A 14,772-nucleotide genomic window follows, 5' to 3' on the forward strand; every position below is an offset into this window, starting at 1 on the left:
CTAGTATTTACTCTATTTCAATGTAGTTTTGTTACAAACAACAGCATGTAAACCTATTAATGTAACTGTTATTTTATAATATACCTTCTGTCCGTCCAAACTGAGATAAGACCTAACCTCTACTCTGTGAGAACACATTTTTGTGCATATGATCTGGAATAACATGTAACTTTAATAAAACTCGTTTTCTGTGAGGTAAATAACATGGACTCTTCATTTTTTGCAACATTTTACGTCTTAGTATCATCTTCAACAGACATGCTATCAACAATGATGGGATATAATCTCTAGTCATATTAATATCTATCTGTTAATGTCTACAAGACCTGGTTTTAAACATACTTTAGGACTCTCTGAGGCTTTCATCATAATGACTTAGGCTGGTTTCCACATGGAAAAACCTAACTTCGACTCAATTAAAAATTAAATTATAAAAAACATTCCTAGGATTCACTCCGTTTTGAAGGGTCTCATAATCAGTGAGTCTTTTTTTTAAACCATGCTTGAATGCCACCCTCACAGCCTAAAAGTCTGCTTTAGTACCATTTCTGAAACTATTCGCTTTGGAGACAGACGCTAATGAATTGAACAGAATCAGACTTTTTGTAAGTCTAAAAATAGTATCCTTAGTGTCTTTTCTACAGAAGAACAACACTTTGAGTTCTGGCAAAAAAGTTTGCTGAAGCTGAAACTACAGACTTAATTTCAAATGCTGCTGCTAATGCTAAATAAAAATTCTGTATTTCAAGAACATCATGTTTTATTTCTTTCAAAAATTATTTTTGGGGCTTCAGTTTCATGACTTAAGTTGTTTGCCAAATGCAGCATGAATTCCAGCTGACCTGAATCTGTATTTCTTAGTGATTCATCTATGCAACTGAAACATTCTATCTAGCTTTCTCTGCTCGCAGGCTTCCTTTGGGCCGAATCAATGCTGCAGAGGCAATTTTTTTCATATTTGCAGCAGACAAGGAAGCAACCTGATACAGCTTCAATTTTCAGAAATACCGTGTAAAGCACCTCAGTCTACTTGAAGCAGTTGGATCCCACTACTTCCTCTTTTAACCTCACACATGTCTAAGTGTGTTTAGAATATTGGCTTCGATCTGCATACCTATGTCAGTTAAGAGTACAAAAGTGATTGCATTCTTTTCTATCATGACTGCGTTGGCAAAAAATACATGAAACCTTTACATTGCCAAAAGCTTCCTCTTCTCCTTGAATATGGCTTACTTTATCGGGGGAACTGGTTTAAAAATCAATGCCTGAAGCAGCTGCCAGGGAATTTGCCAACAAAACTATACTGCCAAACTTAAATGCAGAATAATCTCTAACATAGGCATAGTGTAACTGATTTTGCTCATTTTAAAAAGGAGAATCTGTCGGAAAAAATACAATGGGGTAAGAAACGAGAAATCTTGAATCTTTTGCAGTCCATGAAACCTAACACAGTAGATTCAAGCGAGCAAGGTAACGTGCAATACTGCAGCTGTTCTAACATCTGCATGGTTCCGTGGAAGTGGCCAGGATTTCTTTTTCTAGGCCCCTGCAAAGTTTTGCAGTGGCTATTTTCAGTTAAACATGACTATGTATATTCATCTTGCAAGGCATCACAGTTTAGGAGACATTTCTTGTTTATGTCTCTCTACGTTGGCACTTTTCCTGTGAGAAATTAATGTATCATAACTAACACTGTACTGAACTCTGTCATTGGTTTTTAGTACCTTTTTGTGCTTTCCAGAGTTCCAGTATTGGCATGCCAGTGATAATAGAATTGGGATCTTCCTGTGCTGCTGAGTTTACTGTGTCATTTGCACCAATGACCAGAGCCAAGTCTGTATCTGAGACAAAAAGGAAATAGATTACAAAATGTGTTATTATGAAAGGAAAAGCCACTGCTTCAAGTTATCGAGACAACACCAAAGCACATTAATCAAGCATACAATATACGATGACAGTTTGTTGTTTCATCTGAATGAAAAAAAATTAGGTCCATCTGTTGGTGTTCAAACCTAGAATCGAATCTTGGCAGTTACACGTGCTAATGAAAACCATTAAAAAAAATCTTGTGCATTCTCTGGGTAAGATATCATGAAGATAAATACTCCTAAGATTTAAGAGGCAGACTTACGCAAGGCCCTCGTGAGGTGGCTAAATAGAGCGCATATGTGGGATCCAAGGATGACGTCCATTATGTTATACCATGTAGTTTATTTCAACACTACTCACTTACCATCCAAATCTACAATTTCTTTTCTGTTCAGTTCCTCAGTTCCATGGTTCTGCATGCAAGAAGCACTCCATTTACATACAATCATCATAGGTCCAGGAATTAACATTTTAGTAGTCCAAGAGATTCCACAGCTTGGGTTAAGATAGTAGAACACAGCTCTAAAAATTGCTAGCAATTCCTACAACCTCTAGCCACAGTGCTCATGAATGGTCTATTTCTAGACTAACCCTACTGATGAAGAGGTGGGGCTTAGTTTAGAGCTGTAGCACCAGCAGTATCAACTAGATCACCCTTATCCTCATGCTCATTGAATCCTTCAAGGAACTCTTAATGGGTTTGTGAATAGTGACATCTGCAAAAGCAGCAGTGATTCCTCTGCCAGAAATACTTACCCGTGTGCCTATCAATTCTTTTCTTTCTTTCTTTTTTTTTTTTTTTTTTAAGTTGTTCACAGTTTGCCTAGTAAAGCCAAGCTTAATGGTCTGTACATCTGTTCAATCTCCTAGAGTCCTTACTGAAATCAGCATCGCCTTCCAGCTTCCATTCCTCTTAACCTTTTTAACCACAGGGCTGGCTATGCCTCCCAGGAGCCTGACAACCAGAGAAGGCAAGGGTGTTCTGGCTGTACCATTTTTATACCTTCTGCAACAGCCCTCCAAGTGACTGAGATGCATGAGCCAAAGGAATTTAGCGTACTGCTATGTGGAGAACAGCCTCCAGGAGTGAGACAACCATAGGTCTACTTTGAGCAAAGAGGGGAATAAAAGCCGTCTTAACACAGAAACATCTGTTTTCCCTGCTGTTTCTAAGTTCCTAAAATGCATGCAAATATAATGTCAACAAACTTACATCATCAGATGCAACAATGCAAGCAGATTAGCCTCCTTTGCAGCAATGAAGCTACACCTATTTCAGATGTTTATGAAAAGTAGATACATCATCTTGCCTTTCCAGACTGAGTTTATAGGATGGACAGTGACTCAGAAACATTAAGATTGTCAGCTGAAAAGATTTGACATGGAGTCTTCTCAGAGGCAGTAAATTCAAGATTCCATGGTGCTAAGTTTAGCTCGTAAACCTTCCTTTATGAGCTATCACCTGCATATTTGCTTGGAACAAAATCATACAGTTTGACTCCCATCCATTAAGCTGGGTCCAGTGATGCAAAGCAGCTCTAAAGCAGATAAAGCAGTGAAGAATTCTTATGTGAAGGAAATACGGCCAGTGCAAGGCAATGCAAAGATCTGAAAAGGTGCTGTTGAAATTGCCAGATCCCCACCTGTCATCAGTGGCCTACGTAGTCTCTGGTTTAATAGTCAGCCTGAGAAGGAGGAGGAAGGTCTAGAGGCAGCATAGAGCCATTTTTGCCTTTCTTCCTGATGCTACAGATCATGCACATCTCCAGAGAAATGATTACAGCTGTTATGGCCTTCCCTACTTACGCAGTGTGCAATATATTAGGAAAGATTTGCCATCCTCAAACTTAGGACTTATACAGAAAAAAAATCTAAAAAAGATAATTAAGTGAGTGAAAATTAAAACCACAAATCATTAACACCCTGAACACTGATTTTTGTGTGTGTGTGTGTGTGTGTGTGTGAACACTGCAGTGTTCTATTTGGAATTCACTATTTTATTGCAAATAAAGCCTCTGACCCTTTTAAAAATAATTTCTTTAATCTTCAGGGGAAGAGTATATAAACATCTTGACTAATAAAAAATTTCTAGGACTTTGAGTGTTTTCTGTTGGATTTTTTAATGTGACTATACAAAAACAACAGCACTTAACATTGCTCTCTAGAGCAGCCTGCTCTGCTGGGGGAGGCACTTTGGCAGTTCTCTTCCTTTTTTTCCATATCCCTCTCCTTTCAGAGGCCCCTCATCATGATGACCCATCCATTTGGCTAAGGGCTGCATGCAGCTGCATCTGAAAGAAGCCAACTGTATTCTTGGGTCAGCTGGAGAAGTCTGCTTGATTACAACTGTAGGTATATACAGTGCTTCTAACGCCCGTAACTTAGGGGAGAGAAGACCTAGGCCTCACCTCAGGTTTCAGCGGAGGGGCAAAACGGATCAGCCGGCTACATAGCAAGTGCTCAATAGCTTCAGGCAAAGCAGTGCGTAAAAACTATTTTATTTAAGGTTTTTCTCCTACATCTTTGGAGCCATAGTCTTTTGTTCTCGTGCATTCATAAAATACTATAACTTTTTGCAATTTGTTTTAATGAAAGAAGAACGATTAGCTGGCACATTTCAACTCAGTGGCTATGCTGTCCTGTAGATGAGATGTGTGAAAACTGAATGTTTCCTGATCTCCATTAATATTTTCCATGTATAGCTCTCCTACAGAAATTAAACTTTCCTAAAATGTCATGACATAAACTTTTTTGTTATTGTTGCAAATTGAAAATGAATGTTGGCCAAAGCTTGTCATTCTTGAAGAAATCTCAGACTGAATAGCTGATTACCCTCCATAAATCTTGGCAGTGCCGGGTTACCCATTTTTAGGAAAAGCAAGAGAGTTTTTATTTTATGAGAATTAACACAAAGAGGGAGGCCCAGTGAAGTAACTTCAGTAACTTCATCTCATATTTCTTTGCTATAAACCAGTACCATTCAAAGGTTAAAAAAAGAAATCCATTTAAGGTTCGTGCCCAAATTCTTTGTATTTCCACTATCCCCAGCTCTACGCTAGAGGCCTTCATTATTTTTTAAGATGAGAAAAACTCCCAGCAGAGTTCACAGATGTGAAGTGAGGTGTTGTTCATTAAGGTCTAATCATAAAGAGCAGATCTGACTGACATCGTGGCTGGAATATACAGCAACAGTAAAACCTCAGAATTCCAGGATATGACACATGGCATAAACCTGATGAAATTAAGATTAGTGTAGTCTTAGATCTAGGGCCTTGATGAACCCTTTTGCCCTGTGCTGTATCATTACAAAAGGATGAGGACTGTAGTACTGCCAAAATGTATGCTACATTATCAAGTGCAATACTTCTAGTTAACCAACGTTTTTCATTAGAACTAGAACATTAATTATGGTTGTAATTCACTACATCAGGAAGCATTCAGCTTTCACTAACGTCACATACATACAGGACAGCGTATTAAATGGGTTTACTGGTGACAAGTAGGCACCAAGTCCCAAAAATGCTGTCCTTTTTGAATACATCTGAACAAGAGGTTTCACTGCAAACATAGGAAAGAAGAAATACAGCCTTGTAGTTTGTGATCAAACATTTGTTACAACCTCCTCCTTAGCTTATATTGTATTTTTAATGTCTATTAGGCAAATTTTCAAGTCTCGCGTATTTGTACATCACTAAAATAACAGTTAATACTTAGCACTAGTCTGCAACAGACAAGAAAGCAAAATCTGTGCCCTGAAACACTAAATCAAGGATAAAAGTTAGCGTCAAAGACAGAAGAGTAGACTTGTCAGAGTGAAGCTGGGCAATGCTTTAATAGTGTGCACTCAGCCTGTAAGTAAATGACTCTGCAGGCTTAGGCTTTCAAAACAGATTTCAAGGTAAAGAAAAATGGTACTCCTTTCGTAAAGCTTAGGACACTCCAGCTTCCAAGGAAGCATAGCATATACATAGGAACAGGGATGATTAGGCAAGAAGTTGACTAATGATTGTAGAGGTCTGTATTTATGGGCAAAGCCCAGGGAGGAATAACTGCTAACATCAGATGAGACACAGGTGGCATATAAGGAGGGAAGAGGTATTTAACAATTTTAATATTTGGATGACAAGCATGAATTGGATAGATTCAAAGGAAGTGGAAATGAGTTTGACATGATTAAAGTGATAGTGAACAGTGAAATATGCAGAATGTTATACAAGATCCAAGGTAGCTTGAAAAGCCTACTATTGAGTAACTGAACAACAAACATCTGAACTCTCACCCAGGGTAATGACAGAATTAGACTCCCTTATCATTTCAATAGCTTGGTCTAATCCAGCTTCAGTGCAAGTTCCAACAATTTCCATAGGTTTCCTTCCTGCTGTAGATGCTGTGCCATAACCACCCAAAAATGACATTTGGCAAAGATGTGATCATGGCCTAAATGTGAATGTATTAAATGAGCATATTGGTCAAAACAACAGTTCCAAGTCCATTAAAAGAATCCCAAAATAAATAGTTCATTTGCTGTAAATTCCCATGTAGTTTGTTTGGGAAGGCAGACTGCATTATTCTTCAGCTCATTAAAGTTTACTTTAACAAGCTGCGAAGCTGATACAGCAATGGTTCAACAGTTCAGTATTGCATTGCTTTTTTTTTTTTTTTAAAGCTTCAGCATCCCACTTGGCATAAAAATCACACATTTCAAACAGATTTTCAGATACGCCTTTGAGAAAGCCTTGTTTTTCAGCCATTTTTAAACAATTTCTCTTCTCCTCCCTAAACTACCTTAACATTTTTCCCTAGCAAAACAAAGATGTTCTTTGTTTAAATAACATCTCCCCTCTTGCTTGTTGTGAAACAGCACATTTTCCACTTCCTCAAAGTCAGTTGCTGGGTGAGATCCTTCAATGAAGGCCATTCAGCATTTTCAAAATATTAACTTACATTATTGGTTTTATGAGTAAATTACATTGCTGTTATTGCTTTTCCTGGTTGTTTTTAAAGTTCAGTTGCCAGATTTAGTGTACTAGGAACTGTTTACATACAGAATGGCTAGAACTTGGGCAAAGCTATGCAAGTTCTCTTACGGTATAAGACCACCACTCTGATCTGAAGGAATCAACACTCTCAAGGCCAGTAGTTTAATCTCCATGCTGATGTATGAGTGCCAGTCAACACCCAGTCCACCATGCCTGTGACCATCAGGAATTGAATTGTTAGCATGTTTACATGAGGAAGGGCTCTCCTAGCACATACATACTGCTTGCAACCCTTGAGTTGGCTGGATATCTCTGTACAGCTCCACATCATGCAACCCAGACATATTCCGATTTCTGTGCTGTCCTTGGCATTTAAGAAGTTCATTTGCCAAATCCTAATTCTAGAAAACCCACCAGACATCTATCCAGTTGTCATAACTTTTCATTGTTTACTACCATTATAAGCAAAATTCTGTCAGGGAGCCAGTCCAATCATCCAATCTCCTGCAACATCTTATTTCTAAAAGTTTCCAATGTAGATGCCCTAGTCTTATTTCACACAGAAAAGGGGACAAACCAGTGGTATTTCCTTACCACACACGCACACACAATGCACAACAGGATAGCTCCAATCCAGAGGAACCAATCAAGGCACCCACAACTGTCAAGACTGTTGTCAAGAAGAAATCCTTCTGCACACAAGGCTCAGCCAGAGTAACCGTTTGGTAATTTAGTAACAGGCATATCTGCTCCACCTACAGCTGTCAGTGTCAGTCCCTGCAATTTAGTAAAGAAATAAGAAATTATTATAACATAAGAAATAAAAGAAATAAGAAAACATAAGAAATTAAATTCATATTTCAAGAAATTATTTAATTCCTAAAATATTAAATAAGTGAAACAAAAGCAAATAAAAGTTCATTCAAGCACCCCAGTTAGAGAAGATTGTTACCTACAATCGTTATTGGGTTTGGTCATGTAAGCAGATACACCTTTAGAATTTTTGCTGAAAGATTTTACAGGCATTCTAGGAGCTGAAATCATTTGTTTTTGTTATTTTGAAGGACAAGACCCTTACGCTCATTTCTTTGCAAAACTAGTCCACAGTTACAGCAATGGCTAGGATTACATATACATCTGACTAGATAAAAATCCACAGCTTATTTTACAGCACTGCTGCTGGCTAAAAAGTTTTGGATCTCTGCAGTGTGGTTTGTGGGATCCTGCAGGGTCTTGCAGACTTGTTACAGAATTTCTGCAGGGCTAGATAAACATTCTGCAGAGTGCTCTGTTGATTTGTCATAATTTATGCCAAATTTTTCAGCTAACATGCAAGACTGCATTGTGGCTAGCATTCAGCAAGTGCTGGATGTGCGTGCAAAAACCTTACATTTATTTGCAATGAAGAGGTTCAAGAATTGCTCTCTTGATACTATTACCATAATTGAGGAGAGTCCTGTAACACCAAGACTGCACACTAATCCAGGAGTGTAGCTTGGACCCAATGTAAGTTACCACACTAGCCATAGATGCTGTCAGCAAGCCAGCATTCAACTAGTGGTGCCCAAGTAGAAATGGTGCCAAGTTCAGCAAACCTGGAAGCAAGTATGCTGCTCTAAACGCTGTATTGACTTTAGCACTAAAATATTTTTAATGCTAAAGCACTAGAAATTAAGACAGGCTACAGATACAGAATAAAAATACCAAAGACACTTGTCTCCTTGGAAATTAGTTTAACTGGAAGAAAGATCCACCTATTGCAGATACAAGGCAAAAGCTTAGGAATTTTTTTGGAAGCAATTCTCAGAAATGGAAGTGCTCCAGCTCCTGTCATACTCCATGACTCCTTCTATTTCAGCTTTGTTAATTATGGGAAAACAAAAGCAGTTTGCTATGTGATTGCTTTGTAGTAGCAAATAGGACACTAATTATTCAGAACACAAAGCTTCAATAGCTGTATATCATCGCAGTAGGAAATAATTGATACATAGGGACCTAAAAGATCTCTTACTACAATTCCTCTAGCCTCTAGTTGTTCACATCAGAATCCTAGGAGTAATGCTCTATGGAATCTAAGTCGGACTCTTAGTTAAACACTCTCTAGCAAATCCAGCAAAAGAAATCTTTGAGACCAACATCAACATCTCTCCTAATCAACACAAAAGCCAAAGTCACTAACCTCCTCCTCCTCGTGTTCCAGTCCTACTGAATTTGTTAAGCCAAGCTGTATAAGGCTACTTCCCTCCCCTCGCAAATGAGCTAAGAGCCAGAACAGCTTTGTTGAAGCCACTGTTTCTTATGTATGGGGGAGCGTTGTGTGACTGCACCCGCCAGAGTTTCTAAACACGTTTTGCCTACAGAAAATCAAGGCAGGCCAAATGCCTCTGGACGCATTAGAAGACTGCCACAATCTAAGTGACAAACCGGCTAAGAAGTAGTACCTTCCCCTCTTCTCTCTCACCAAGTTTCAAGCGCAACCTCTGAGAATTTCTATTGGCATCCATAGTATCAGACAAAAAAATCCTCCTTAGAGAATCAGCACTAAAACTAAATTAGATTTTTCAAATATTTCTTTTCCCACAAATTAATAAATTCTAATTCATATCAACTGAGGCAGTTGGTAGATTCATAACAAGAAAATTGTTTCAGCTGAGAAAATAAATGGGAAGTTCGAAAAACATCTACTGATTTCAGTGCTTTTTGAAACATCAGTTTTTTCATTTCAGAACAACATTCTACTTCGACAAAACTTAAGCTTTTTATCAGCAAGTAAGATTTTTCACCCTAACTTATACTCCCCGCTTAGTTAAGAGGGCCACCTTTAGGAATTCATATACTTTCATAATATATTTTCCTATCCTCTCAAAGAATAGTAAATTAATAAATAACACTTAAAAAGGATGCTGTGAGTTGAGCACATATACTGTGTAAGAAGTGTACATACCCGTTGTGCCACCCTGAGCCATGGCTATAGACATCTGTGCAAGCACTTCTGGTGAGGATTTCGGTGCTCCTACTGCTGCTTGCTGCTAAATCTGACATACCAATCATACCAAGGGCATTCCCAAATCCAGAAGTGTTCTGACTAGACAACCTTGCCAGCACTCCTGCACAGCACACAACTGAGCCGAAATACATCATCCGAAAAACAAAGAAAAAATGAACATGGAACATTGCTGTACTTCAAGCTTTACTCTTTGTAAAGGAATATAAAGGCATTGAAAGGCTTTTAAAATCTCCAGGAGGACTGGAGATCTATTGGAGAACCAATAGTTTATCTTTAAAGATGAGAAAGATTTCTTCTTTGTTTATTAATGCAAGTGAATATACATTTCTGATTATAAGACTTCTACACATTCCTCCCTTCACATTTTCTGGTTTCTGTATTTCTTTATGACACCAACCCACCAAGCAACCATGAAACTAATTAGCATCCCAGCAACTCAGTTCCAAGATCCATTGACTTATATTTGAGTACATGTTTTCAATTATCATCAACACTGACGTATTGTTTTCTAATATTAGTCTACAATGCCTCAATTACTGCCTTATTCTTTATTGTTTTCAGGCTTATTTCTTAATACTCTGCCCTAAGAGGAAAATACTTATCACATTAGTTCAAGCTGGAAGATATTACACCTTTGCTAGACTTGCCCTGCACTGGACAAATTTAAAACTGTTTTAGCCATTATATTCTTTATGGGTAAAAGTAGTGTATTTTATCAAGCTAAATATGAAGTTCTGATTCTCTCATATTATGATTTTAGATGTTTTGATATAAAAAGTGCTCTGAAATTCCTACATGACCTCATTTAGTAAACATGTGGTCTTCCTTCTGATATTTAAAGAGTGCATGGTGACTTAATTTTAAATAATAAATTGTCTTTTAACCTAAATCACTGAATGAGTTGAAAGTATGATCCAAAATAATATAGTCAGAAAAATCCATGATGCTGAAATCATAACTAACAGACAAATATAGCCGTTCGACAACATTCTTAGAACATTTGGAAAGGCCAAAGACCATGTGTTGGCTGGTATCTTCAAGAAATATTTATGGGCTTTTCAGAAGTCTAAGTCCAAAGACTTAAGTCTGACGGAAGGGAAACTGTCATACAAGGATATTAACAATGCTGTGATGGAGCAAGTTTATAGATACTATATCCTGAGGAGATTTGGCATCAAACAGAATAGCTGTATGACTGTATTGATGTGGCTTGTACTATGGCCTGTGGAAAAGATGCAACATAACAAGAAGCGAGAAGCAACATAAACTTCCCAGAACACATCTCAAGTACTCCCATACCCATTTGTAAGACAAGTGGGGAAAAAAAAAAATTAGCTTCAGTGATTGTACACCTTATCTTTAAGAAGCAACAATGCAGCATATAATTTTGATCCAGTGTTTATCTAATTATTAACCTGGTCCTCACGATGAATCAGGTCAAAAGCTAAGTGTAAGAATTAGAGTCTCCTTTATTTGTATCCAGAATATAAACCAAAAATATCTGCTACTGCTTCCAGTTCAGTCTGAGCTCTCTCAGTCTTTGAAGCATTTATTACTTCTAAGGTTTTATTGATCCATTCCTTCCATGTATTATAGGGCAGAGGGAAATATTTTACTTTATTCTTTTAATACACATGAGCTATTCTAGTACAGTGATACAATATCATTTCAAAGAATGGGGTTCCAATGTAAAACTAACTGTGAAACAACCATTTGGAAAATAAGCTTTGTTACCATGTATATTGACTGCCATGTGACCTTCTGATAAGTTCCAGGACATCCATCAGATTTCTCTCCAGTGATGGTATTGTTTAAAAAAACCTTTAAGAATTAATGAAATCCGACACCTCATTTCTTCCAGATTTAGTGCTGAACACTTTTCTAGGATGTAGGAAGCCTTAAGGGCAGGTAAGAGAACCAGTTCAGGTCTGATTACTATCAGATTGTTTTCTTCCCAAAATACTTCCTTTCTCTGTCTTTACTAAAGATAATTGCCAATTAGATTCTACCTCTAATAAGAAATAGCTCAGTTTTAATAAGTTTTGAACAACACATGCATCTGGAGGTGGATTAAAAAATAGCAAATAAAAGTAAATATGGTCTCCCTCCTGATGTACTGACACTCTAAACTAGATACAGATTGGCATCTAGTGAATGAATGTGTTGCTGTTTTGTAACTGAGTATTATGGAACTGGAAATGCAAAGCTGTTTTCTCTTGAATGAAACATAACACAGTCAAAGGAATATGCTCAAATAAGGACAGTAGAAAACAAAAAGGCTATAAAATTGTTTCCCTGGCCCTAGGGATAACAGATTCCATGATCTAATGAAGAGGGATGGCAAATACTTGCCCATATAAGTGAATAGCTTTCCTGGAGGGCCTGATTCTGCACATACCCCTCATTCCTTGCTGCTTGTAGCATTAATATTTCAGACAGAATAAGGCTTTTTGCTTGCTCGTATGACTAGCTTTGCTAGCCAAGACCACCCTCCTAGTTTTGGATTACTTAACTATTGAACAGAAGAAAACTTAATGTTGAATAACCTGTTCAATGTTATGTCCAATGGCATAGAAAGGTACCATATCCCCCTATAAACACTGCTTTAGGGACAAGGCAGAGATCTTATTCTGGAGTAGGTCATTTGAACATATCCAGCATTCTGTGTAATTAAGAAACCACCTGTTCAGAAATACAGGTTTTACCTGTAAGAATTAGCAAGTAAAACTCTCATGAGTATGCTTTCTTTCTCTGCAAATCCCTTCATGTTAAAACTGGTGTAACCGTCATTTTGTGTTCTGCAGCTTATTCCAGTTGCAAATTCAGTTCCCATATAGTGTCGGACTTTACTTTGTTTTCCTTTTAGTAGGACCATTTTCAATTTTGTTAACTATTTGTGCTCTTTTAAAATGGATTCCTTATTCTCTCTCAAAGTCAGGCCTTCCTTACCCATCTTATTTCCTAAACTTCTAGCATGGCTGGGGTAATATATATGGGTTTGTATATATGGTATGTTTGCTTAGTTTTTTCATTTTCTACTTAGAAGGGACTTCGTGTTGACTGTTTATGCTATTTTTTAAAATTAATTTTGACAAATTCTACCTTCGCTTTTCCTTGAGAGTTGCAGAACTTCATTCTAGATTATGTTATCTAATTTATCTGCTTTTCCTGGTCTTGAGTTTTAAAAACTACCCTATAATCTTTTTAATAAGCCCCAATAGCCTTTCATCTTCCATTAGATAGAACCCATCCTTCTCTCGTAAGCTCTGTCTATTCCATAGGTTTCCTAGTTCCTAATAAAATCTAAACACATCTTTCTTTCCTATCAATGCAGTATTTGTCTCTATACATGGTTTTGGGGAGCATTTTAGAACAATGCTAGCATGAAGGTTCTTGTCTTTAATCACTGAAAAAATTGTGATTCTAGTGTCTCTTTTCCACCTTTATTACATCACTGTTGACCGCAGATTACTACTCAGAACTTAGAAACTGGCTAGATAGCTTATAAGATCTGCTACATCTGCACCCACAGACAAATTACTATGAGGTTCTAATTAGCATGACAAACCCACTGATTGAAACAACTGAAACAAATGTCCCAGCACAAGGTCCTGCACCTGGGTCGGGGCAACCTCCAGTATCAATACAGGCTGGGGGATGAAGGGATTGAGAGCAGCCCTGCCGAGAAGGACTTGGGGGTACTGGTGGATGAAAAGCTGGACATGAGCCAGCAATGGGCGCTCGCAGCCCAGAAGGCCAATCGTATCCTGGGCTGCATCAAAAGAAGTGTGGCCAGCAGGTCAAGGGAGGGGATTCTGCCCCTCTGCTCTGGTGAGACACCCACCCCCCACCCGCCAGAGCACCGTGTCTAGCTCTGGAGCCCTCAAGCACAGGAAAGACACGGACTTGTTGGAGTGGGTCCAGAGGAAGGTCACAAAAATGATCAGGGGGATGGAACACGTCTCCCATGAAGAAAGGCTGAGAGAGTTGGGGTTGTTCAGCCTAGAGAAGAGGAGGCTCCAGGGATTGCAGCCTATCAATACTTAAAGGGGGCTTATAGATAGAAGGAAGAAACTTTTTATGCTGAGGGTGGTGAAACACTGGCCCAGGTTGCCCAGAGAGGTGGTAGATGCCCCGTCCCTGGAAACATTCCAGGTCAGGTTGGACGGGGCTCTGAGCAACTTGATCTAGGTGAAGATGTCCCTGCCCACAGCGGGGGGGTTGGACTAGATGGCCTTTAGAGGTCCCTTCCAACCCAAACTATTCTATGATTCTAAGAGAGGTTTCCAGGAGGAAACCCTGTCTGTGGAGGGGTAGTCTCAGTGCAAGTGTGATCAAACTAATATATGAAAGTATGTTTTGTTTGTGGCTATTTACAATGAACCCTTTGAATCAATTATCTTAACAACCTATTCCTCTCAACTGTGCACATCTCTGCAAATGTTTTTTGTTACAGGTTTGCTTCTAGACATTAAGTTGCTGACACAGATACTTTTGTAATCTGAAGTTTTCCACACCTGAGTACTCAATCGCATGGACCAAAAGTCCGTAATTATTTTTCACCTCTTTCACAGAGCTGATGAGCATGAAGAGATTTCAGGGGCTGCCCTAGCAGTTTAATACTTCAAAAAATTCAGGTTATTGATTTTGACACCCTATTAGTAACATAGAAACCTAACATTAGACATACTGAACGTCAGAGATAGGTATGCTATATGGAAAAAAATAGTCAATTGTCCTAGAAAATGCTTTTTCAGAGCAAAGGTCTTGAACAGTGACAACTGACTTCTACTACCAAAAGAATTAGACTACTCACACAAGACTATACCTAAGTAGTTGTATTAAAAGAGCAGGTTCTTCTGCCTAAAGTTCTATAAAAAAATTAAATTGGAATTAAAATGCTTCTAAAGCCAAACT

General features: G+C 38.2%; 1 pseudogene; it reads right to left on the reverse strand.

Moving 5' to 3' along the window:
• Nucleotides 1–1,707: 1,707 nt before the first annotated feature.
• LOC103896702 overlaps nucleotides 1,708–14,772 on the reverse strand; it is an 80,774-nt pseudogene continuing 67,709 nt past the window's right edge.

The sequence above is a fragment of the Aptenodytes forsteri genome, unplaced genomic scaffold (genome assembly GCF_000699145.1).
Source record: "Aptenodytes forsteri isolate BGI_AS27 unplaced genomic scaffold, ASM69914v1 Scaffold1, whole genome shotgun sequence".
Classification (NCBI taxonomy): domain Eukaryota; kingdom Metazoa; phylum Chordata; class Aves; order Sphenisciformes; family Spheniscidae; genus Aptenodytes; species Aptenodytes forsteri.